Source organism: Topomyia yanbarensis, chromosome 2 (genome assembly GCF_030247195.1).
Source record: "Topomyia yanbarensis strain Yona2022 chromosome 2, ASM3024719v1, whole genome shotgun sequence".
NCBI lineage: Eukaryota > Metazoa > Arthropoda > Insecta > Diptera > Culicidae > Topomyia > Topomyia yanbarensis.
Genome location: NC_080671.1, coordinates 291,125,528 through 291,152,536, shown reverse-complemented (window position 1 = coordinate 291,152,536; position 27,009 = coordinate 291,125,528). Strand labels below are relative to the sequence as shown.

General features: G+C 35.2%; 1 protein-coding gene across 1 annotated transcript in view; it reads right to left on the bottom strand.

Annotated features, from left to right (window-relative positions):
• Positions 1-4,708: 4,708 nt before the first annotated feature.
• The window catches only part of LOC131683263 (clathrin heavy chain), a 343,996-nt gene continuing 321,695 nt past the window's right edge, over positions 4,709-27,009 (bottom strand). Inside the window, exon 9 of the mRNA XM_058965096.1 lies at positions 4,709-4,813. The gene's annotated coding sequence lies outside the window, so the exon portion shown is untranslated. The remainder of the gene's footprint in view (positions 4,814-27,009) is intronic.

Sequence of the window (27,009 nt, the reverse complement as noted above, 5' to 3'; positions counted from 1 at the left end):
TCCTGTTAGAGACATCCTGGCGTATCGCGATCCTCTATACATGGAACTTATCTATCATTTTCTAAAAACAGCGTCTGTCAAAATTTAATTAAATACATCTCCTCATACTCTCATCCAAGGCTAATCATTCACCAATTAAGGTGTCCTAGAATATTTAGTTTTTAAATTCAGACAATAACAGAAAAAAAGTAAATAAATACACCCGAAAATACTAGATCATTATGAAATACAACAATGTAAGGAAAAAAGCAAACAATAAAGTGATTTCAGTGTTAGTTTTAGACAAAGTACTAGTATAGTTAAAATTAGTCTTAAGGATTTTTGTAACGTGCTATGTAAAAAAAGAAACTGGCGTAAAAAGCTTTTGCAAATGCCGTGTCAAATAAACGTATGGAAAAAAAAAACTCAAGAAACAGGCAGTTTATTGCAATTTTGGAGATCAATTAGAAAGTATGATTCTGGAACAGATAATCACCACCACTGTAAACACTTCTTTGAAGCGGAAATGTTTAGAAAAGGACTTTACACTGGAAGAAGTTCTCAACATCGCACGTACGCACGAATCCGTTCATCAACAGATAAGTGAATTGGAAGACAAAACAGGAAGTCTGATAAGTGCAGTAGACGCCAAAACTCTACCAAATAAGGATGAAAATATCAATTATGAAGCAAGCGCTAAGAAATATCGCTGTGGTCGATGCAACGGACGACATGGAACAAGCGATCCAACGTGCCCTGCAAGATCACTGAGATGTAAGAGCTGCAACCAGACAGGACATTTTGCACGCTGCTGTTTTCTGAAACGTAAGAAACACCACACTTCAATTTCTCAGCAAAATACAAAACAACATAAGCCAAAACGATTTGTAAGAGAAGTCTCGAGTGAAGCCAAGGAGGTAGATCAGGACATCATTAATTTGTTCCATATGGGATCAGGAAAGAAAACAGTATCAATAACAGTTGGTGGTGCCCTCGTGACATTCGTTATCGATACCGGAGCAGATGAGGACATTTTGTGTGAACTTGATTGGATCAAACTTAAACGAATGGGGTTTGAAGCATACTCAGTTAAGAAAGGCAGCACAAAAACATTCAACTCATACGGTTCAATTACGCCCTTGAAAGTCTTGGGAGAAGTTGAAGCAGAAGCTACAATCAACGGAAATCGTACCGATACGACATTCTACGTAATTCAAGGAGGAAAATGTTCACTTCTTTCGGGAAACACAGCAGTGAAGCTAGGATTGATCAAATTTATACAGAGTGTAGACCAAAAGCGATTTCCAGTTATTGAGGGTGAGAATTTGATTTAATCAATTACTTTTAAACTGTAATTAGATAAATAATTCCAAATAAAAAAATGTATAGGTATTGTCGCAAATATTAAAATTGACAAAACTGTCCCCCCGGTTCGTCAAAGCTTTCGTCGCATTCCATATCCCCTCGAAGAATTAACTTTGCTTAAACTCAAGGAGTTAGAAGAACACGACGTTATCGAACGTGTAAGTGAGGCCTCAGAATGGGTTTCCCCAATGTTAGTGAAAAGAAAAAGTCCTACTGAAGTGCGCATTATCGTGGATCTTAGGGAGGCAAACAAGGCAGTTATAAGAGAAGTACATCCGCTTCCGACTTTAGAACAAATTACAAAGAAAATCGGAGGAAACTTTATTTTTACAAAACTTGATATTAAGCAAGCATTTCATCAAGTTTTATTAAAAGAAGATTGTAGATACATTACAACGTTTATATCCCCTCTTGGTTTAATGCGATACAAAAGATTAATGTTCGGTTTATCTGCTGCTCCTGAACTGTTCCAGGAAGTTATAGAAACAATTTTTGCTGATTTACCATGGCTTGTCATTTTTATAGATGACATACTTATTCCCGCCAAAGATAAAACCGAACTAATTAAACGCACTGAAATGGTATATATTAAACTTAAACAATACAAAATCCAATTAAATACTGATAAAGTTATATTTGGAGTGAGTGAGATAGATTTTGTGGGATATCGCATTTCCGGCACAGGCATCTCCATTTCTAATGAAAAACTAGAAGCAATTCAGAAATTGGAACCACCGAATTCAGCAGAGGCAGTGCGGACTTGTGAATTTCGTACATCGTCACATTCCCGATCTATCTACCATCACTCACCCATTGAATTTACTTACACGAAAAGGTGCCAAATTTGAATGGAAATCTGACCATCAACAGGCCTTCGAAAAAATTAAAAATATCTTACTTAATAAGAACACACTTGGATTTTACGATGTAAATGATGAAACATATGTTATTGCTGACGGAAGTCCGGTTGGTCTTGGAGCCGTACTCGTTCAAAAAGGAAAAGACAACACACTTTCCGTATAATTTGCTATGCTTCAAAAACACTCACGCAAACTGAGCAACGATATGCACAAACTGAACGTGAAGCTCTAGCGTTGGTATGGGCGTGTGAAAAGTTTTACTATTATTTGTACGGAAAATTTTTCTATTTGATTACGGATCATAAACCGCTAACAGTCATTTTCGGTGATCGACTCAAACCATCTCCCCGAATCGAAAGATGGAAACTAAGACTAATGTCATACAATTTCCAAGTTGAATATCGCCCTGGAAAGAATAATATTGCTGATCCTCTATCACGCCTGTGTCAGTCTACTCCGAATGTTGGACCAAGCTTTGATGAAGAATCTGAAAGGATCCTTCGACTAATTACGAGTGATTCGTGTCCTACAGCCATTTCAATAAAAGAAATCACAGAATGCACAAAAACCGATGAAGAATTACAAGAACTAATAAAATGGCTTCCTTATCCCCCAAAACGTTGGCCAAAAACATTGAATAATTATAAAAAAATTGCTAATTGCTTAATGACCAATGGAACCATTGTTATGAAGGATGAAAGGTTAGTTATTTCTAGAATATTACAACAACGAACGCTACAGCTAGCTCACGAACCTCCTCTCGGGATATCTACTATGAAACGGCGATTGAGAACAAAAGTTTGGTGGAGCCGAATGGATGTAATGGTGGAACAATTCGTAAATGCGTGTCCCGGATGTATTCTAGTCTCAGAACCTCAAACACAACCTATGACAAGGATTGAAATACCGGACAGACCGTGGGAAGAAATCGTAGCCGATTACATGGAAGTACCTGGAGGCTACCACTTGCTAGTACTTACAGATTATTTTTCCCGTTACGTAGAAGTTGAAATTCTTACTACAATGATAGCCAAAACAACAATTACAAAAATGAGAGAAATTTTCGCTCGGTTTGGATTTCCTAACGTTATTGTTTGTGACAACGGACAACCTTTCTCTTCAGCATAATTTTCTCAATTTTGTAAAACAAATGGAATAATTATCAAACACACAGTTCCATATGCTGCATTTCAAAATGGATTAGTAGAAAGGCAAAACCGTACATTACTCAAAACTTTACGAATCAGTTGCACAATGGGACGGAACTGGAAATCAGATCTTCAAGACTTTTTACATTCCTACCGCTCAACTCCACACAGTGTTACAAATTATTCACCATCTGAAATGATGTTTGGGTGGAATATCAGAGACAAACTACCGAGAGTGGTACGACCGGTAAATTTAGATGATGCTAGGAAAAACGATGAAATCTCTAAACAAAAAGGAAAAATATATTCAGCCAAGAAAAGGAATGCTTATCCAATAACAATTGATGTGGGGGATTACGTGATAGTGAAAAATTTTATTAGGAAAAATAAACTTACACCTACATTTGACCCACAACCGCATCTCGTAATACAACGAGAAGGTACACGATTACATTTAAAAAATATGCAAACTAATGTCATCTCGAATCGACATGTAAACCATACCAAGCGTATCCTAAATAGAAATCCAGTCACGACTACGACTATTAGTGTTCAACAAGATGATACAGCTCCGGCCGACAACAATAAACGTTCAACTGAAGTTAGTTTCAGGAGATCCAAACGTTTGAAGAGTCTTCCGAAGCGTCTTGATAATTTCGATGCAACGATAAATTTATTTAATTAATTATAATATACCTAGGGAGGGAATGTAGTATCGTAGCAATCTATAATATAGGAAAATGATCATGTAAGCCATGCCTTGTTAATCACAGAATAAAAGATCATAATCATTTAAACCATCAGGTAGTTCAGTTTCTACAACGGTCTGGTCTGAATTTGATGGTCACGTTCGGGTCGTTGAAGTCCGTACAGCCAGGGGGTTGTATAAACGTGCAGTGACGAAAGTTTACCTGCTCCCCACCGAGGTGCCGTTTCAATGTTTTAATTCTGCCGCAACACCTCTTATGTATACCCCGAGTGTACTGAAAACTTTGACAACGTTTTTCTCAAAACCATATTTTTTTAGTATATTCAGAACTGATTTTTATTTTTTTATTTTTTTTCTTTATTCTTAATATCTACCATTGAAGGTTACAAATACATGACAAATGACAAAGCATAAAGCGATAAAAACCATTGCGAAGCCGCGGGGCTACTTTACACTAGACACACACACAAACACATAAAACTTATAATTACAGTTTTGTCTTAGTGTGCTTTGAGTGCACGAAATACGGCAGAGAGTTTTGTGGGTTTGTAGGGATTGCAGCTTGATTTCGGGATTACAGCTTGAACTCGATGATTTTTCACATGTAGTATACATCGTTGCTGGCTACTACGTCTCGTATTGGGGTATTGGGTCTTCTGCTATTTCCAAGAATGTCTTCTATGAGTGCCTTGCGTTCTAAGTTGTAGCGGCTGCAATACCACACCACGTGATCTACATCTTGATAGTTCTCACTGCAAAAACATATATTGGAAGCGACGAGATTAATTCTAAAAAGGTGGTAGTTTAGGGTATAATGGTTAGATATGATTCTGCTCATGTTTCGAATAAATGTTCTGTAACTTTCTATACCGAAAAACCAAGGTCGTGTGTTTACTTTAGGTAGGATGGAGTAGCACCACCGTCCTAGTTCGCTAGTATCCCAAGAAAGTTGCCATGTGTCTGTGGCTTTTCGACTTGCTATTACCCGATATTCGTAGCTTTGAATGCCCCGTACTAGCATCTCTCCTGTGGCCGCACGTTGTGTTGCCAGGGAATCCGCTTCCTCATTACCTTTTACTCCGCAATGAGCAAGGACCCAGAGAAAAGTAAAATGGCAGCCTAATCTTTTCAGCTCTAGAATAGCTTCTTTGATTTCGTAGAGAGCGATTGGGTTATGATATTCTAGGTGGGTAGCTCTGAGTGACTCAAGTGCACTCAGGCTATCCGAGCAAATAACATATCGTCCTGAGGGGAAGTTGTTTAGTAGTTGGCAAGTTTTCAGGAGCGCAAAAAGTTCGGCAACAAAAATCGAACAAGGGTTTTGCAATTTGTATGAAAGTTGCAATTCTTTTTCGTAAACACCGATTCCAGCACCGATTTCCATTAGTGAACCGTCAGTGTAAAATACTTGCTTCGGCTTATAAAATTTCAACTAGCATTCAACGACCTTTTGTGCAATTAGAGATAGATGAGTTTTTTCAATTCCCGTTAATTCCTTAACAAGCGTGGTATCGATGTTGGGGACGAAACAAATAGACTGGATGTCAAAATATCAAAATATTTCCGTTCAGGTGGGCTTGAGTATTGTGTTATTATACAGATTCTATAAGAAAACAGAAAAGGAGAATCAGGTTTTAACCCTCAAAAAGGCAAGCGGGTGTCAGAGGTCCGGCACGTCACAATTTTTTAGTTACAAAAAAATTGTGTATGCAGTATAAGCTTAGGCATGGAAATTTTGATAAGTAGCTTTGAAATCTATAATAAAAATAAAGAATTGTGAAATTTTCACCTATGGAGTGATGCGCAGCTATGTTTGAATTTTTTACATGCACAAAAAGGCAAGCCGGGCCTGGCAGGTATACCACTCATAACTTCCAACGACTTTATGTGCGTCGAGTTCATACACCCCAGGCTAATTCTCAGGCATCGGTTCTGAATCCGACCAAGCTTGTCCAAATGGGTTTTCGCAGCAGAGTTAAACACGTGGCAACCGTATTCCATGACTGAACGAATGGTTGTTTTATAGAGCGTCAACAGCGTAGCGTGATGGGCTCCCCACCATGTTCCCGTAATCATCTTCATGAAATTTACTCTTTACTGACACTTTTTCGCTAAATATTCAATGTGAGCACGCCATCTGCATTTATGATCGAACCAGAGTCCTAGATATTTAAAAGTTGTTGGTTGAGGAAGCGTTTGTCCATTTAGGGTTAGCGTTAAACTGAATGCGTTATGCTTATGAGAAAACACCATCACTTCTGTTTTAGTGGCCGAGAAAGTTAGACCAAGCGAATTGGCCCAAGATGATAAGGAATTCAATGAAGATTGTAGATTCGTTTGGCAATATTTGAATCTATCCACTTTTCTGAGTAGGAGGTGCTAAATTGCGAGTTCTGTTGACAGTTGCGAAGTCTTTTAGCTACGGACCACAAAGAAGAGGGCCGTGTCTTTATTCAGATTCTCGACAAAGTTAATCCAGTAAGCAGATTTTTTTTCTTAGTAATTCTTGAAAATAGTGCTTCTTGTCGTTTGTATTCTAAAAAATCCAGTATGAGGCCAGCTGACCGGAATGCTTTAAAAGCATTTGATTTGTTAGCTTTCGCTTGCGTGCAGTCATCACCCCACCAGTAATTAGGAGGGTGCTTTCTACTGGTATTAGAGGAAATCGGTTTTGTCTGGGATACTTTTAAAGCTTTTTGAATGGCAGCAATCAGGTTGGTGTACTTCTGTACCGGGTCAATAATAGGATTCAACTGTTGAGTATATTCCTCGAGCTCTGACGCAAATCTTTGCCAATTCACGTGTTTTGTTAAATCGAGTGGGATTTCATATTGCAAGGGAGGTGTTCCCAAAGGAAAGCATTGTACAATAATGGGAAAATGATCGCTCCCCATCGGGTCGTCCAAAGTTTCGCATTGGCAATTCAAGGCGATTGAAGATGTTGCGAGCGACACGTCAATGCTCGAGCTGCTCATGGAAGGGCATGCAATCCTTGTTATCCCCCCAGTATTTAAAATACTTAAACGGAAATCATCTACGATACCATAGATTACCTTTGAGCGGTTGTCATCAACAGTGTTACCCCAGGCGCTTCCTTTTGCGTTGAGATCACCCAAGATGAAATATGGTTTTGGCAAACACGCGACCTGCCGTTGCAACTGCTGGTATGTTATATTGCAATTATGCGGTAAGTATGTAGACATGACAGCAAATTTGAACCCTCTATAATTTATGGCACATGCAACGCATTCAATTGGGTTGATTTTAGGAAGGTCAGTTTTATTGTACTCTACCCTTCGCCTAACAGAACTCCTCCATACGGCTCGTTACGTCCCTCGCGAATCAAGTAGTAATTATGAATACTAAATTCAATACTGTCACAAAGCCATGTTTCTGACAGAGCAAATACTAAGACATTCAGTTCTTTGAGAGTCATTTGAAACGCGTCTTTTTGGGTTTCAGGTTTCTACATTTCCACTGCAATAATGAGAGCTTCAATTTCTGTATCTTTTTATGCATTAATCTAGAAGAACAAATCAAGGAGTGGCCACTTCTCGCAGAGCGATTTTACAAGAGGGGTCAACGTTGGAATGAGTGTTTCTATGAGGTTAATCCATTTTGGGCCCAAGCTAAGAAGCCTACCGATAAGTCTGGTTGCTCTCCCTAACGTCTCACGAATATAACTCAAGTTGACAGGGGAACTCTCTTCACTTTCCTTTCTAAATGGTACTCCTGGGGATGGTGGGAGATCTGGCCACTCTTCAGTGGAAGCTTTGTGGTTAGGCAGGAGAGGAAGTTTGGGCTTACCGATGACCTTGTTCGTTGAGATTTGAGAACCCGTTGGAGTGGCTGAGAGGTATGAGCTTTTCCGTTTGGGGGGAACAGAATAGCTATAATGGGCCTTCTTTTTATCCGATTGTTCTGTTCTCGTCAATATTAACAAGAGAATCGTAATAATTTGAGGTTTCAATTTCGCCTATATTCGATCGTATCAATTCGGCGTAACTGAGTTTACAACGCATTATCACTTTTTGGCGAACTCTTTGTCTGCGTTCAAGGAATATTGGACACTTTGTTACGGATTCATGGTGCCCCTCACAATGAATGCACGCTTGAGTAACAGCCGTGCATGTATCAGTCTGGTGATCTTGCGCACACTTACCGCATTTAATTTTTCTCGCACAGTACTTTGATGTATGCCCGAAAGATTGGCAACGATTGCGCTGCATGACGTTCGGGGTATATAACCGTACAGGAAGAAGAACGTTATCTATATTAAGAAAGTCTGGTATCGCTGCACCAGAAAATGTAACCCGTACTGCATTGCTTGGGACAAACTTCGTCGAATGTTCACTGTTAGATTTAACTGTAAGGCGCTCGCATTCTAGGACGTCAACTTTCGGAAGATTGGATCGTTTGAATTGGCCAATGCCTCGATTCTGTACACTTTGTACATCGAGTAGTTCATCATAAACGACGCCAGAAATCTCAACTTGTTCACATGGAATATACACGCGGTACAATGCTTTAAGGGATTCATTCGTAACAACCGCGTTGGCGTCCGTCAGATCACTAAAACTGTTTTCAGTTTGTAGAGACTCACTTTCTTGACTTCTTTGATAGATATGTATGTGCGGTGAAGGATATCGGATATATTTAGTACGTTTAATGAGGCTTCACGTTTTCGGAAAAATACTATGTACGGGGCTTTGGCAGAGTGTGGGTAGAGCTTTGTTCTGTAAGGGCGTTGAACTCGATCACTCTCCTCCATGTTCACACTCTCCTGATCGCTATTGAGATCCGAATCACTTGGTAAGCCCAAAGAGTCTTCGATATTGACTTGCTCCCCTTCGGCCATTTTAAGAATGGCGAAGAAGAGCAGGTGTTATCACAAATATGCCAATGAAACGTGAATAAATTTGGGTTTAATTAAAGAAACTTTGCTCAATCTTCGTAAAACCTCTGGTTGGAGATCACAGCACCAATGCACCACCACGCTCCTTCGACTCAGGATCAACTACACTCAGCTGATCTCGGTATAGAACCAAACACACGTCTACTTTTGAAGAAGGTTGAAGCGACACTGTTATTTTTAATTGTTTAATTTTTTTAATCAACAATTTTGTGTCGATTTTTATGACATTTTTAGTGTTTTTTCATGACATTTTCAGTGTTAGTGTTTTTACTATTGTTATAAAGAATCAGAAAAAAATTAGTTTTAAACTCTAGGTCAAAAATTACTTTGATAAGGTTTACAGCCGTGGACCCTATTCAAAACGACGCGGACGGGAAAAGGCTACACAGCCGCCATCTTGTGACAGAATTACTTGAAAAAATTATTTTTGTACTTCACAACTAGTATTATAAATCCCATTTGACAAGCTCCTGATTCACCTATTTATTACGCCTAGAAAAATTCCTGAAATAAGCCGATTTTTTTCGTGTTCTACAGTGGTGTGACCCCTTAATAGTCAATTGATCCGCTGCGAAACCAGCAGATCCAAAAGGAAATCAGGTAAAAGAAAGAAACGTATCCAATGTGAAATTTTGATTGCATCACTGACGACTTAGCACGCGTTGTTCGGAGTATGATACGTTGGACTAGATAAAATAGAACACTTGACGTTACAAACTTCAAGATAAACAGCCGCAAAATTTAGTCCTCCTGCCGAGAACCGGTGTTTGCTTGGCAAACTGTCGCTACTTCGTCCGATTTTGTGAATTTTGTCTCGAGGGACGAACCAAGATCCCCTAAGCTAAAATTACTATCAGCTCGCTAAAAACCAAAAAAACGTGACATAAAAAATGAACAATACCTTCAAATTTTGCAAATATGCTCTGATACTTTCTTCAATATCTCTAGTTCTAGTTCAAGTGGAAATTTCGGAAATAGAACAACAGCATATACAAGACATAGATCGAGTCCGAGAGTGCTTGTTGGGAGCTATAAAAACAGCTTTGCACGTAATAACTGGTTTGAACAATGATTTAGCTGAATTACAGGTAGAATCCTTCGAATATATCATTAACATCTTTACACAATTCTTTATTATAGGGACGTTATACACATGCTTGCGAAGAATGCTTGAAATGGGAAAAATCGATCACAATTGCCAAAAACTATATGGCAACGAACGAGATGAAGACCAGTTGTATGTTGGATGCAATATATCACCTATACAATTTAATTAGTGAACGACATGGTGAACCTCCAAAATTTTTACGCGTGGAGGTTGATAAACAACTAGATTTTATCAAAGAAGAGGCATACATAATGCAAGAAATTCAAAAAATTGCCAATATTAAGATGGATGAGGAAGAAATGAGCCTAGTGGCAGAAAAAGGTTCGGTGAAACCAGATCCTATAGTATTATCTGTGTTTCAAAAAACAAAGGATTTCGGAGCGTCATAGAAATGGAAAACTATATTATATATGTTAATAATAACTTTTTTAATTTATTTATTTATATTCCATTATTTGCTTCCTTCAGTTTCGCGAGATAATATGATAAGCTATTCTTATACTAAATATTTTTCTTGCAACTTGTTCTGGTTCAGGGTAGTTGGTAATGATGACTTTTGTAAATAAAGTTTCAATTATTACTGCCTCCCTCCTCAAAATAAGGTCTAAAGGCGGTTACTCTACAAAACCAAAACGATGATGTATTTGTGACTATATTATGTTCGAATTTTAAAGTTTCTCAAAATACATAATTGAAATTCTATCTCATGTGTTAATGGGTTCAAAGCTAAACAAACTCTGGAATGAGGAAAGGAAAATAAGTCGATTAAAAACCAAAAAATATTTAACCAAAGCTCGGAAGCAATCATAGTTGTTCTTCTAGATCGTAGGGTTACTGTGCCCAAACTCATCTCGGCACCTCTATTCATCCTACTTATTTTATCATATTAGGCAGAGCTATCTCTATTCAATGCATTAGTTCAAATGGCAGGATGAATAAGGGTGCGTTGTACTCAACTTTCATTCCGTTCAAACGCGAGTATTATACACTTTCCAAACAAGATTTTTAATTGACCTGTTTTTTAGATAATATTGTGACATCCTGACTAATGAGATGAATAAAAACCCGTGTATCCTAGTAGACACAATACAGTGAACAGATGTTGCCTTTTAATTAAAAAACTATGCTTCCCAGAATCGTAAATCCTCCACTTAGCACTTAGCATGCGTTGTTCGGAGTATGATACATTGGACTAGATAAAATAGAACACTTGACGTTACAAACTTCAAGATAAACAGCCGCAAAATTTAGTCCTCCTGCCGAGAACCGGTGTTTGCTTGGCAAACTGTCGCTACTTCGTCCGATTTTGTGAATTTTGTCTCGAGGGACGAACCAAGATCCCCTAAGCTAAAATTACTATCAGCTCGCTAAAAACCAAAAAAACGTGACATAAAAAATGAACAATACCTTCAAATTTTGCAAATATGCTCTGATACTTTCTTCAATATCTCTAGTTCTAGTTCAAGTGGAAATTTCGGAAATAGAACAACAACATATACAAGATATAGATCGAGTCCGAGAGTGCTTGTTGGGAGCTATAAAAACAGCTGTGCACGTAATAACTGGTTTGAACAATGATTTAGCTGAATTACAGGTAGAATCCTTCGAATACATCATTAACATCAAACACAATTCTTTATTATAGGGACGTTATACACATGCTTGCGAAGAATGCTTGAAATGGGAAAAATCGATCACAATTGCCAAAAACTATATGGCAACGAACGAGATGAAGACCAGTTGTCTGTTGGATGCAATATATCACCTATACAATTTAATTAGTGAACGACATGGTGAACCTCCAAAATTTTTACGCGTGGAGGTTGATAAACAATTACATTTTATCAAAGAAGAGACATACATAATGCAAGAAATTCAAAAAATTGCCAATATTAAGATGGATGAGGAAGAAATGAGCCTAGTGGCAGAAAAGGGTTCGGTGAAACCAGATCCTGTAGTATTATCTGTGTTTCAAAAAACAAAGGAGTTCGGAGCGTCATAGAAATGGAAAACTATATTATATATGTTAATCATAACTTTTTTAATTTATTTATTTATATTCCATTATTTGCTTCCTTCAGTTTCGCGAGATAATATGATAAGCTATTCTTATATTAAATATTTTTCTTGCAACTTGTTCTGGTTCAGGGTAGTTGGTAATGATGACTTTTGTAAATAAAGTTTCAATTATTACTGCCTCCCTCCTCAAAATAAGGTCTAAAGGCGGTTACTCTACAAAACCAAAACGATGATGTATTTGTGACTATATTATGTTCGAATTTTAAAGTTTCTCAAAATACATAATTGAAATTCTATCTCATGTGTTAATGGGTTCAAAGCTAAACAAACTCTGGAATGAGGAAAGGAAAATAAGTCGATTAAAAACCAAAAAATATTTAACCAAAGCTCGGAAGCAATCATAGTTGTTCTTCTAGATCGTAGGGTTACTGTGCCCAAATTCATCTCGGCACCTCTATTCATCCTACTTATTTTATCATATTAGGCAGAGCTATCTCTATTCAATGCATTAGTTCAAATGGCAGGATGAATAAGGGTGCGTTGTACTCAACTTTCACTCCGTTCAAACGCGACTATTATACACTTTCCAAACAAGATTTTTAATTGACCTGTTTTTTAGATAATATTGTGACATCCTGACTAATGAGATGAATAAAAACCCGTGTATCCTAGTAGACACAATACAGTGAACATGTGTTGCCTTTTAATTGAAAAACTATGCTGCCCAGAATCGTAAGTCCTCCAGCTCCATGTAGATAGGAAATCATATAAAACATGGAACTAACTTGCGATTATGAACAGTTGTTCATAATCGTTTGAATAGTGTTATAGAAATGTTATGAACAACGTGCCAGTATGTAAAACATCTTGGCTTTTTTATTTGAATACTAAATGAATTTCGAACGAAGCATCATGAAAGCCACAAATTCTTATACATAGCATGCTTTGTCTCTAGTATTTCACAGAAATATGTTTGATTTTGCGATTAGTCTTAATGGGTGACAGTCGTTTGGTAAAAGTTCATTTGGCATACATTCGTTTGGCATAATTTTTGTTTGACAACACAGCGAATAAAACTTTTTCGTTCGGCATAGTGATCGTTTGGTATAATTTAAAAAAAAGCATTGGAAACTCTTTTATATTTATGGAATTTTAAGTTCATGGGTTGGGTAGGTAAACTGTGTTGACTCTTTAGGTTAATGCCTACTTGATAATCATCCCTGTTGTTGTACAGTATATCATGGCGAAACTCTTCTTCGTTTGCTACAATGTTGTAGAGTAGTTGTGTGCTTCTTGGTGCATTAGTAACCGATGAAACTAGTGTACTGCGGCTAGGTCGCATAACCGACGCCAAATACCCGAAATGACGCAAAGCAGTTGATGTTCCACCGAAAAAAGTAGCCGACGACCAAACGTCGAAAGCGCTAGCACTGTGAACATCCCCTTTTTTCCGACTTACTGAAATATGGAGCTATGCACTAGGTTAAGGTGGAACAGACAGTGGGCAAAACTCGAAAACCAAAAAAGCAGTTTTTTTCTATACCGTACGTTAGAATTCCATAAAAATCAATCAGCAGTACTGTAGCAACATTCTTCATAAGCTGATTGATTTTTATGAAGATCTAACACACGGTGTAGAAAAAACTGCTTTTCGTTTTCGATGTTTGCTCATTCTCTGCCCAACCTTAAACCAGCTATACCAGTGAAAACGCTGAAAATTTGGGTTATTTTGATTTTAAAGAAATACTTTACAGAATATTTATACAGTTTAAAGGCATTATAAGCTATATTTAACCCATTGTTGCCCCACTTAATTTTCATGCGCAGTGCAAATTGCGATTTACGGTCCCAAAAAATTGGGCAGTTATTCAAATAAAAATGTTTTTGTACACAAAATACCTGATATAATAAGGAATAACTGGTGAAAATTTCAGAATGATCAGTAAATTGGTTCTTGAGATATCGTGATCGCCGCAAAGAAACTTTTCAAAAAATACAGTTCCGAGATAATTGAGTTCAACGGTTGGTGCAACGAGACAACGGACCCTCGTATCGAACACTACACGAACCTTCGAGTGATCAACAGGTAGCGGTCTATGTAGAGCTGTAACTCAAGTTGTAATGCTCCGGTCTTAATGAAATTTTGTGAGCGTATGTACTTTTAGAATATCTAATTTTTATAAATTCGGTTTTTTCCACATTGACAAAAATGTGTAACCTCTTAAAGGAAAATCGATTAAAAACAAAACATAAACACCAGTTTAATCACTTTAACTTGTCTAAACGTATTCAGCAATCAGCAAGCACATATGCACTATACTAACTCATTGTTGATGCCTGTTTTGCGTAATTACTTGAATAATAGGAGTTTATAGTAGGTTGGGCATTATGGGTTAAATTATATTGCATAGTTTTCTACCAAAAAATATTATAAATGAGCGACTTATGTGCTGTCTAAGGAGACACAAAAAACTAGTAGAAAACAAAGAAAATTTATCTTTAAAAAAACTTTTGAGCGACTTAGTAGAATGTCACAGAAACAAAGAAAGTCATTAAATTAGAAGATATATGACGAATTTCGCGCCAACTCGAGCAAATGTTGGCAGCACCCTCTCAGATCTCAATGAAACTTACTGTACATCAAGACTTTGTCACAAAAAGCCACTTTGCATACTTTGAAAAGGGCCAAACTTTTTTGAGCATTTTATTTTCAAATGGCTCTAGTCTAAAAATGACAAATCCTACAAAAAATGTTGTAGGAGTGATTTTCACAAAATTAGTCAAATTTTTGAATAAAAATATTGAAAAAATTCTGCATTGACTCCTACTCTGAAAAAAAATAGATTTTAAAAATTTAAAGTCGATTTACAAAAAAACCCATTTTTGATTTGGATGAAATTTTGTTTCAAGATAAATTTATTTGAAAATTTGACTAATTTTGTGAAAACCACTCCTACAACATTTTTGTAGGATTTGTCATTTTGAGACTATAGCTATTTGAAAAAAAATTGCAAAACAAGTTTGGCCCTTTTCAAAAGACAGTCTAGATCATTTTTGGAAAAACAAAGTATGCAAAGTGGCTTTTTGTGACAAAATCTTCATGTACAGAAAGTTTCATTAAAATCCGAGAGGGTGCTGCCAACTCTGAATACGATTTAGCGCGAAATTCGTCATTTCCTACACATCAAAAAATAATGAAATTTAAACGAAATGTAAATCAATACGAATGTAAACATACAAAGATTGAATCAAAAATTTTATTGAAAATTACGTTAAAAGCAATTGGAGCATCAAACAGCATACAATTTTACACTTTCATTCGTGTATTATTACATGTCATTCATTTTAAAGCAGTATTCGAGTAAAATACATTGAAGTGCATCGGTTCTCCGTTTAAAGAAACTGTAATTTTCAATCCACGTGAAAAACTATAACAAAATTCGTTGAAGAAAGCACGTGTATTTGTGGCGGAACTTAATTTTACATTTATATTCATGCTCCAAATATGTGCATGAAAGTAAACTTAAAATTACAAAATATTTTTTTCTGTGTATAGAACGTCAAAGTTTTGAATATATTCAAAAGTACTATGCTATATTTCACCCTAAGGAGGAAAATTTGGTAAAAACCAAAATTTCTCACTAGGGTGAAAATTTGTTGGTAAAAACCAGTCTTTGTACAGGAGGGCACAAATCCTTATTTCATACTTAGTTGCGTTTCGGCTTCGCCTCATCAGAGACCGACACTAACTTATTGTCGGAATAGATTAGCGCCGCCTTGACGCAAATCCCTTAAAACTAAAACACACTTTGTGTTTCAATCGAACGACTGATCAAACGTGATGTCCCGTTCGAGCAGAAGTTCTGTTTATGCCAATGAGACACAGTGAAGCCGAAACTTGTCTTGGCTTAGCAGGCCTATGCGAAAGCACTATGCTATATTTCACCCTAAGGAGGAAAATTTGGTAAAAACCAAATTTCTACCCCATACAATAATTCCACTGTCCTGCGCTTAGCTGCTGTTATAAGACTATTACGTCCAGGTCTGAGTTCGATTTTCTCCACCCAAAACAACAGCCATTTGAGTCAAAGATGTTGAATTTGGACTCGTATACAAAGTTTAACATCTTTCCAATATTCCAATAAAGTTGTTTAGTGTATAAAAATCAATTCTTTGTTCTTCTCATTGATGAACAGCTTCTTGCTCAGAACACAGTCATTGTAATTGTCCGTTCTCCGTCCATTACGAGCCGTACCAGAGCAGACTTATACTTAAATGCTATGATTCAATTTATTTACCATGTAGGGCGATGAGCCCATTATCGCTATGTTTCTATTATCACGCTACCAATTTGAAGCCGTTGGTTAGAGCAGTGTCTGCCATCTTTGTTTAACGCATTGAGTCAAATGGTAGCGCAACAATAGGGACACTCGATTCGTTTTTTCGTTGCGCTCAAACACGAGAATTTCTCTGTTTTCAGCGCATGTATGTTATTATCTTGGTACTTAACAACGAAGCAAAGCTATTGATGCCAATTTGTACGCATTCCATTGTTTGTAGGCCGAGTATTGGTTACTCGAATTTTCCGGTACATTGAAATACTTTGTATAATACCAAATAACATCTATTTAACAATGAATATCTTTCCAGAATTAGTTTAAACAAACATTTCAATGAAAAGCACTGACAACGATAACTTAATGTGGGTGAACATGCAGGTTATCAAAGTCACCCCGGAATACGGACAATAAATACGTGTCGATTTCTTACCTCATGTAAGGAATCGAAAGCCTTATTGTAATGTTAAAAATCCATTTGATATAAACTGGTTGATGGAACGATTGCCTCCGAACACGGTTTGCCCTCTATACGAAATGGGTAATCAGAAAATCAATTGAGCTAGCACCTACCCAAATCCTGGAATCAAGTTATTTGCATGCATGCATATAAATGCATGCAAACATCTATTTTTCTGTAAACCGCTGCCAGCCAGTGAGAGATGGGATAGGTTTCACACACACATAACAGTATACTGCTCACACCGTATTTTAAAAACCAGTATATATATATATATATATATATATATATATATATATATATATATATATATATATATATATATATATATATATATATATATATATATATATATATATATATATATATATATATATATATATATATATATATATATATATATATATATATATATATATATATATATATATATATATATATATATATATATATATATATATATATATATATATATATATATATATATATATATATATCATGAAAATTTTATTAATGATTAAGTGCGTCCAGTTGCATCACGGAGTGCCGAAAGTTTTCCAGTACCACATTAAAATCTGTTTTTTTAAATGTTCGTTTTTTTGGTAAATCATGTATCGGTTGAATAGCTGGGACCTTTTAGAAGGCATTCTGATCGTAAGCACGGTCATCCATAATTTCAGAGGAAAACGTCGTCGTGCGGCATCTCTCCCATACAATTGGGAGAGATGCCGCATCACAATTGCGGGTAAGATGCCGCACTCGATGGCGGAGGATATGTAACTAAAATGTATTTTTTTCACTTCGGAATGTCATTAAATGATCATTTGCGTCAGGTATAGGTTCTTAATAAGGTATATCCACAAACTAACGGACCTAACACAGTGTCATATAGGATTATGTGTCTAATCAAAAATTACTTAAGGGGCCAAGCACTAATTACGTAAGGCTTTTTTAGAACTTTTCAACCTCCCCCTCTCCCCCAGATAAGAGTTCGTAAGATTTTGGTGAACTCCCCCCTACGTAAGATCTTATCATGATTTTCGTAATTAAAAAAAGCATATTGTTAATTCATTAAATAGTAAGATAGCGAAAACGAAACTTAAAGAATTTTTACAAGAAAATTAATGACAAAATGCAACTGTAATCATCAGCAGTAATTTTATTAGCATCTTAATTTTGACCAGTAGAAATTTCAGAATAACTGCTGGGAGATATTCAGAAACTCCGATTTGGTCCTTATAGTCTGCTTCGCTATATTCGGAAATAGTTCCTTGTGATGTAAAACCTCTTCTGGTGGGAATTAATTCTGAGTTTCAACGCTTATCGTACGCGTAGCTCCGACATAGCCATCTACGAATTTTATTGAAGTCAAAAACAGTGGGGTTGACACTCTGGAAATATTCTGTCTACAAGATCTTTGACAACGCATGGCAGAACACGCTACCTTGCGGAAGCGAAAATTTGAAAAAAGGATGTTGCCCTAATAACACGGTATCAATATTTCCTAACTTGTAAGGCATATTGTGATTCCAGTTCCTGAACAGAACAATGTACCATCAAGAGTCAAGAAATTGTTGTAACTGCTCTAACACCATCGACAATTAAGTCGCTCCTCACGCTGCCAACAATCAATGAAATTCCATAAATAATTTAGGAATCATATCCTGTCGGAAAATAATTTAATTCGAGGTCCGCCTTTCCTTGACCATGATGTACAATATATGCTCGTTTTGTGTAATATACATGTTTATGGCAGAAATAAGAAATAGTGCCCTCCTTTTCTTATGAAAATAATATTTTTCTTGATTTCATTTTTCATACTTGTTTTATGATATTACGTAAGAAAGGACAAACCCTCCCTCTCCCTTAGATAAGAATTCGTAAGATATTTTGAAACTCCCCCTCCCCCCATATTCCCTTACGTAATTAGTGTATGGCCCCTTAATTAAGAACCCCTACCAACACACAGATATGTATAGCTCGTACAAACATATAAGTAAATAGTACCCTTAACTAAGTTACCCTAACTTAACCGTTACACAAGGTTGCAAAAGAAAAATATTTTTTAAATGTTGAATAAAAAAATGTTTCTGAAAATGGTAGTACCCCCCTTAAGAAAAATTAAGGTCATAGCCGATTTATAGGTATAATCAAACTTCATAAAACTCAGCTGAAGAGTGAAGACATCTGATCACTAAAACATCAAGTAGAGCTAAAAAAACTTTTGTTTACTATTTTTCAGTTTGTGACCACGGTGCGGCGTCTCACCCACTCATGCGGCATCTCTCCCGCAATGATCTCTTTTAGAAAATATTCATGGAAATTTGATGAATTTTCTTCCATGACAAAAACCAATTCTCAATTTATTTTTATTTATTTTAGAAACTTGTCGCAATTGATAAAAATGATTTCATCAAATATTTAATGGCTAACTTTGATGCCGGATCGATTTTTAGAAATGTGCGGCATCTCTCCCCAAATTACCCTACGTTATTATGTAATCTGTGCAATTGATCTTTTTAAATGTTTCGTGGCTTGCTGTACGCTTAGGCGAAATAGAGACTGCTTCTAATAATGTGTGCAAATATGAATCGAACAAATATGACTTACTGCATCTGCGCTCCTTAAAGAACAAAAACAAAATCATAAATAGTTTATCATTATATTCTTTGGCTTTCCCGAATCGTAAACAGTACATTGTTATGGCATCTCTCCCAATTGTATGGGAGAGATGCCGCACGACGACGTTTTCCTCTGAAATTATGGATGACCGTGCTTACGATCAGAATGCCTTCTAAAAGGTCTCAGCTATTCAACCGATACATGATTTACCAAAAATAACGAACATTTAAAAAAACAGATTTTAATGTGGTACTGGAAAACTTTCGGCACTCCGTGATGCAACTGGACGCACTTAATCATTAATAAAATTTTCATGATATATATATATATATATATATATATATATATATATATATATATATATATATATATATATATATATATATATATATATATATATATATATATATATATATATATATATATATATATATATATATATATATACATATATATATATATATATATATATATATATATATATATATATATATATATATATATATATATATATATATATATATATATATATATATATATATATATATATATATATATATATATATATATATATATATATATTAGGGTGGGGCATTGTTATATGGAAAAACGTAATAATAACCTCATCAACCGAGCACAGCACTTTTTTGGTTCCATTTGGGGTCCCAAACAATTGTGCAAAATTTGGGGTCGATTGGATTTGACCCGGCGTAGCGCATTGCGTTTGAAATTTGTATGGAAATTAGTATGGGAAAACTTACTTTTTTGCATTTTCAATTTTACAGACTACAATTCTTCCTGCAGTATACCAACAATTAGATAGGAGTGTAGTCCAGGATATGCTGAACAACTTTGCAGAAGGATGCATGGTGCTAGAATGTCTCTACAACAAGTTATAGCTGTTCAAAGTTCGATAGATCGAATTAATTGCCAAAAATCATTTTTTTTGCCAACACTGCGGGTGTACCAATGACTTTTCATATAGTATATCAAAATAACATCATATACTTTAGATTTACCATATTGGTATGTTTGGATGAATTATTCAAAAGCCTTCGCTCAATTTCATGGGCGCAGCTAGTTTCGCAATAGGGCGTAGTGAGGGGAGAGGGGGGGGGGCTTCAACATATAGAAATTCGAACTGAAATATCTGAAATCTTGTCGAGTTCAAATGTTAAGATGTATTATTTTAAAACATTTGCACTATGTCCTATGCATAATAATAACGATGAAACGAAACATACTGTATCCCTCTGCATTGAGTTGACATTGACTATATCAATTGAAGTAAAGTTGTAGACTGAATCAACTGATGTCGAGTTGATATGTCAGAGGAATGCATTGATTATATTTCAGTTTAATACGCACTATGATTTGATAGGATGCTCTTTTCGATGTTGTTCGATCACCTGAAGTAAAAATTGCTGTTGAACTGGGGCTCTTGTGGATTGTGTAAATGCTGTAAAATAATTCATCTGAACATTTCAATTCAATAAGATTTCAGTTATTTCAGTTGATATTTCCATATTTAAAAGTCTCCCTCCATCTCCCCTCACTACGCCCTATTGCGAAACTACCTATGTCCATGAAATTGAGCTAAGGCTTATGATTAATTCATTCAAACATACCAATGTGGTAAATCTAATGTATATGATGTTATTTGGGTATGTTATATGAAATGTCATTGGTACACCCTCAGTGTTGGCAAAAAAATGATTTTTCGCAATTAATTCGATCTATCGAACTTTGAACAGCTATAACTTGTTGTAGAGACATTCTAGCACCATGCATCCTTCTGCAAAGTTGTTCAGCATATCCTGGACTACACTTCTATCTAATTGCTGGTATACTGCAGAAAGAATTGTAGTCTGTAAAATTGAAAATGCAAAAAAGTAGGTTTTCCCATACTAATTTCCATACAAATTTCAAACGCAATGCGCTACGCCGGGTCAAATCCAATCGACCCCAAATTTTGCACAGTTGTTTGGGACCCCAAATGGAACCAAAAAAGTGCTGTGCTGAAAAAACGATCATTTTGCCCCACCCTAATATATATATATATATATATATATATATATATATATATATATATATATATATATATATATATATATATATATATATATATATATATATATATATATATATATATATATATATATATATATATATATATATATATATATATATATATATATATATATATATATATATATATATATATATATATATATATATATATATATATATATATATATATAAGTCAATGTTTGTATGTATATGATTTATAGACTCCCAAACGGCTTAACCGATTGCCGTAAAAATTTGTACATAGTAGGCATTTGTTATGGAGCGTGGTTGTGTGCTATTGGTTGGGGATTATCTGCCCGCCAGATGGAACTTCGGAACAAATTGAGTTTTCCTCCTATTTCGTTGAAAGTCGCAGCAACGCGCGATGGGTAGTAGCTAGTTACCGTATAAAAGTCACCCCATATACGAGATATAGAAAGTGCGGCATCTCTCCTGACGTGGTATCTCGCCCGAAATTACCCTATAATCATACATACATACATACAATTAGAAATATAACAAAACTTGTAACTCAATACAAATCGCAGCGGTAAGCAGTGTCTAACTAACACACCAAGTCAAATTCGAATGAATAACATTCTTGAGCATACTTCTCCCGTTTCTTAACTGCAAAAATAAAGAAATCGTTTTTTGCACTGGAAGAAGACATGATATAAAATTTACACTGGAATATCATGCTGGACTAGGGGTTTGCTCAGGAACACAAATTGTGTCATCCATTTTTTTGAGCTAGCGTCAATCCGGCGCTAGCTTAGTCCTGTCACTAAGTTAGTGTCGGATTCTGATGAGAAGAAGTCGAAACGTAAGTTTCATAACTAATGATGTTATTTATAGAAATTAAGATAGGACAACAGCTTAGATTTTTTGAAGAGAAAGAAAATATTCCTATTAAGCAGTGCCCGATAATACACCTAATAATCCTTGACTTCAATCATATTCTCGAAAGTACATCAGCCTTCTTACCCTATATACAGGGTGTTTCTTCATTGTTAAGAATCTATCGAGGGGTGATTAACTGTCATATTTGAAAAAAAAAATCGTTCTACACACCATCAAATCTCAATCGTTACAGAGTTATTTTTGCGTAAAAAACTTATTTGTCCTAAATTATCTCTAACTCAAAAAGTATACTTTGCAAAAATTTCGTTGTGAAGTAGTTAAAAGTTAGTGCGTTTGAGGAGGTTTTTGTCAATTTTCTCAAAATAATGAATTATGATTGTAGCAATAACTATTATCCAAAAGTTGGGTTTCAGGACGATTCACAATTTCTTCTTATTTCTTTGTAATTTCATTACTAAACTTTTTCTGTAGTCGACTTGCAAGTGCTTAAAAGACTCTAATCTAAAAATATGCTCTATATCGTTATTTGCAAGGTTTCATTGGAAAGCTGAGAAACTTCTTTTTGGGATTAGCGTTTTTCGTGTAGTTTTGTAATTATTCTAATTATTAATCAACAAAATCTATCGTTACTATTGTTCATTTGGTGCCCCTTAACATTCTCTATAACTTGTTATCCATATCTCTTTTCATATCGCTGCTATTTAATAGTAAACACAGGATGACCTAACCACAAATGTAGTGGGTGCGAAATCTTTGTATTTGCATATCGTTGCTGTTGTGCTATCTTATGACAAGCGCCATTTTGCACATTTCGAGAAAAACGATTTTTAAAGTTTGGGATTGAATATCTCGAAAGTTATAAATGGTAGAAACTAGTCAGAGAAGACAATTTATGCTTCTATCTATTCTGTATTAATCTCTCAAATATTACGAAGATCGTTTGACTATATTGAAAGTTTTTGCTAATAATAAAAACAAAAGTCGAAGTCACACGTGTCATATGTGTGTATTAATGACAAAATTTATATGGCGTGTCATAATTGTGCATGGAAAATTTTCCATTCAAAGAAAGCATCAATTTTTAACTTTTATTCATATCTTCGGTTTTATTGGGTCTAGAAACAATCGGTGAGATGAATTTTAAAGGAAATTGGTCAAAGAATCTATAAAAATTATAATTTTTGTTGCCAGTGTTGCCAAGCATGCAATATTTCCAGTTTAAAAGGAAAACTTCATTTTTCTCGCAATACATGTATTTTTCCTTATTATGCCACTGAATTCCTCAGACACTTTTACACATAAAAACATCTAAATCTTCAATATAACTTAAACAAATCCCAAGATACAGTGATTTGAAGCAAAAAATCACTATCTCTCATCATGTTTGCGTTTGTCATAAGATAGCACAACAGCGACGATATGAAACCATGCGATACAAATGATTTTGCGTCGAAACAAAAAGCGACTATTGAATGGAGTTAACGAAAGAAGTGTAGAACTCACGGTGTCTTTTTTTAACAACTTTATGCAAAAAAATTCAGCATCTCTGAAACTTCAGGATATGAAAGAATGGGCTTTCCCCTTTCATTTGAAACCAAAATCAAAATAATCCGTCGGGGGGTCTAGAGCAACTTTTTTTTAAGTATTTTTTCGTGAAAACATAGATTTTACAATGGAACTAGTTCATATTTTTGCCCCTAGATGGTGCTTTAGACATTCGAACAACACTAAAAGTGAGAATCTGATAGATTATTTAATTGTCTACAACTTTGTTACCAACTAAAAACCGATTTGAAATTATCCCGAAATGTAGTTTAATATTTTAACGAATTCTAAGTCTAAGTTAGTTTCACAGAAGACCTAGTGGTTTGTTAATTCACAAGCACTTTTTTTATTTGCCAAATAGTTGTGTTTAGTTCAATAGTAAATTCAGCGGAATTTGAGGGCTAGGAAAGTCATCTTTTAGCTAAAAATTATAATTCCCTGATACAGGGCACCATTCATATTTTTGGGATGAGAAGTTTTAGATAAGTGTTGACCAATGATGACCAGTATGATATTAATATTCTTTTTCATGATGGTAAGTGATTCCTCCCGCAGAAACAGCCTTTTCAATTATGTACGCCTTCTTTTTCAATTTTTCGATTGTTCTCAGGGATGACTGATAACTATTCTTACATGAATCTCCTACTCTGTTAGCATCTTCGTATAAAGTCGTCCTGAACTTCAACCTTTATATTTGAACAAACTCAATGAAACTTTTAACGCAACATTGCAATATTTCGCGGATTTCATTGCAACGCTTGGTTGAAAACGCTGATTATCCGTTTTCAAAATTAACTCAATGTCAAGATGCACGGAAAACCGATTCATCACAATTTCAACTAAAAAATTAGTTGAGTTTTTGGTTTCGTCTAGTTAATATTTGGGCGAACTAAATTTTTGTTGAAAACAATAATCCAACGTTGTTGGTTTGATGCTGTCAGTTTCAGTCTGGACACGAACGTTTCATCCTAGCACAAAACTTAAAAAGCTAAAGCACAAAACTTGAAAAGCTACATGAGCTAAAGCTTGAAACGCTTGTCTCAGCTTGTAACGCTTGTTTTAGTCCAGACACAATTGCATATGCCGTTACACTACCTTTTCAGCCAAGACACAAACGACTAGAATTCAACTAATCTCATTGTTGAATTAAACTGCTTCATCGTAAAATACAACATAGGATATTTCAAACGTTTTGTTTCACCGACCGACGGATGAAAGGTATGGAATTAAATTGTTGAAAAATTCCGTATGTCAGTAATTCACACGTAAATATAATACAGAGTTATGTTTCTCATAATGTTATCTTTTTATAAACTACAATCTGAAATGAGACGAAATAGCCAAAGGTATTTAAGGATTGTTGGAAATTGATTGATTTGAATTTTAGAATAAAGGTATATTTTTTTTCTATTTAGTCACAAACACTATCCAGCACTACAAAAAAAACTTCATACTTATTCCACATCTAGTTTGGAATCTCAAACGATGAAAAATAATTATCATATTGCATATTACATTGGTTAATAATTGAAATGTTACTATATAATCGACTAAATCCGAAATAGAATGATTTTGACAATTTTCGACAATACTTTCAATTTTCAGTGCACATGTATTGAAAAAAATGTCAATAAAAATCATCCCTTTATTGAAATGTTTTTAAAGAAAAACTAGGTAAAACCAAAATGAGGTCAGTTGAATTTCTGTTTTTTTTTGTGTACTGGTTCAGGTAGTTGCGTCCAAGATAAAACAAGCTTTCCAAGCTGAGACAACTACCTACGTGCTTAACCGTTATGTCCAGCGTGTATGAACATAGTTGCTGTCGCTACCTTGATGTATTTCAGTAAGGTGTGCATCTTAGCTACTTGCTGTCATTTCGTATGATGTGCGTCTTGAATCAAAATCAATAATAATTTTCAATAACTATTATTTGAGAATCTCTCAAAATTAAGATAAAATTTAGTTACGTTATTCATTTTTCTGTTGAAATCAACTAATTAGGAAAACAAAAATTTGTTTTGTTATTTTCTTCATCGAATGGCTTTCAGTGTGGATCAAGATATTTTTTTTTTGGGATATATTCGAGGACTTTTATGTATATAAGGTTGTTGTTGTACTCAAATCATATTTTGTTTTCAAAAGTAATACATATCGCATAATCTAGGATCAATTTAGTAACGATATCTCGCATAATTGATAGGAAATGGTCATAAAATCCAACTACCACAATATGCTTTGCGGAGAAAATTTGAATAAATCATTTCACACTAACCACTAATTTTGACAGTTACTAATGTGGTTTGCATTAAATTAGAAACGGTGTGTCTCAACATTGCGTCTTGAACGGATTTATAATAGCTGATTTAAGCGATCATAACCTAAATTATACGACGTTTGGTCCTTTCTAAAACACCCGTGTAACAAAACATAAATGTAAGCAAACCCTTGTAACCAAGCAATACCTTCCGATTAATGGTAGTCCCTTCGAACCTATCGGGAAAGATTACACACCAAAAGCACAAATAGTTTTCTGACTCTGTCAAACATCCTAATTTTCAGAAGTTGTCAACGTAATGAATCCCGTCTAATATTTTCATGCCACTAAACCCAATTTTTTTTTGGTAATATAATAAGTGCGAGAAAACATATTTCCAAACCACTAGGCCTCGTGTGAAACTATCTTAGATATAACTTTGTTAAAATCTTAAACAACTTTTCCGGATGATTTCAGATCAATTTTTAGTGGTCAACAAACTTGTAGACAATTAAATTTTCTATCAAATTCTCACTTTTAGTGTTGTTCGAATGTATAAAGCACCATCTAGGGACAGAAATATGAATTATCTCCAGTAGTAAAACCCACAGTCTATAGAGCACAGTTGCGCAAAGAGTAAAGTCAAAAAAAGCCTACCTATCGAGCACTATTGGAATCCATCTCTGATACCTCTGCAGCAAAGTTGGATTCTAATTTTGCTCGATAGGTAGACTTTTTTCGGCTTCACTTTCTGCAC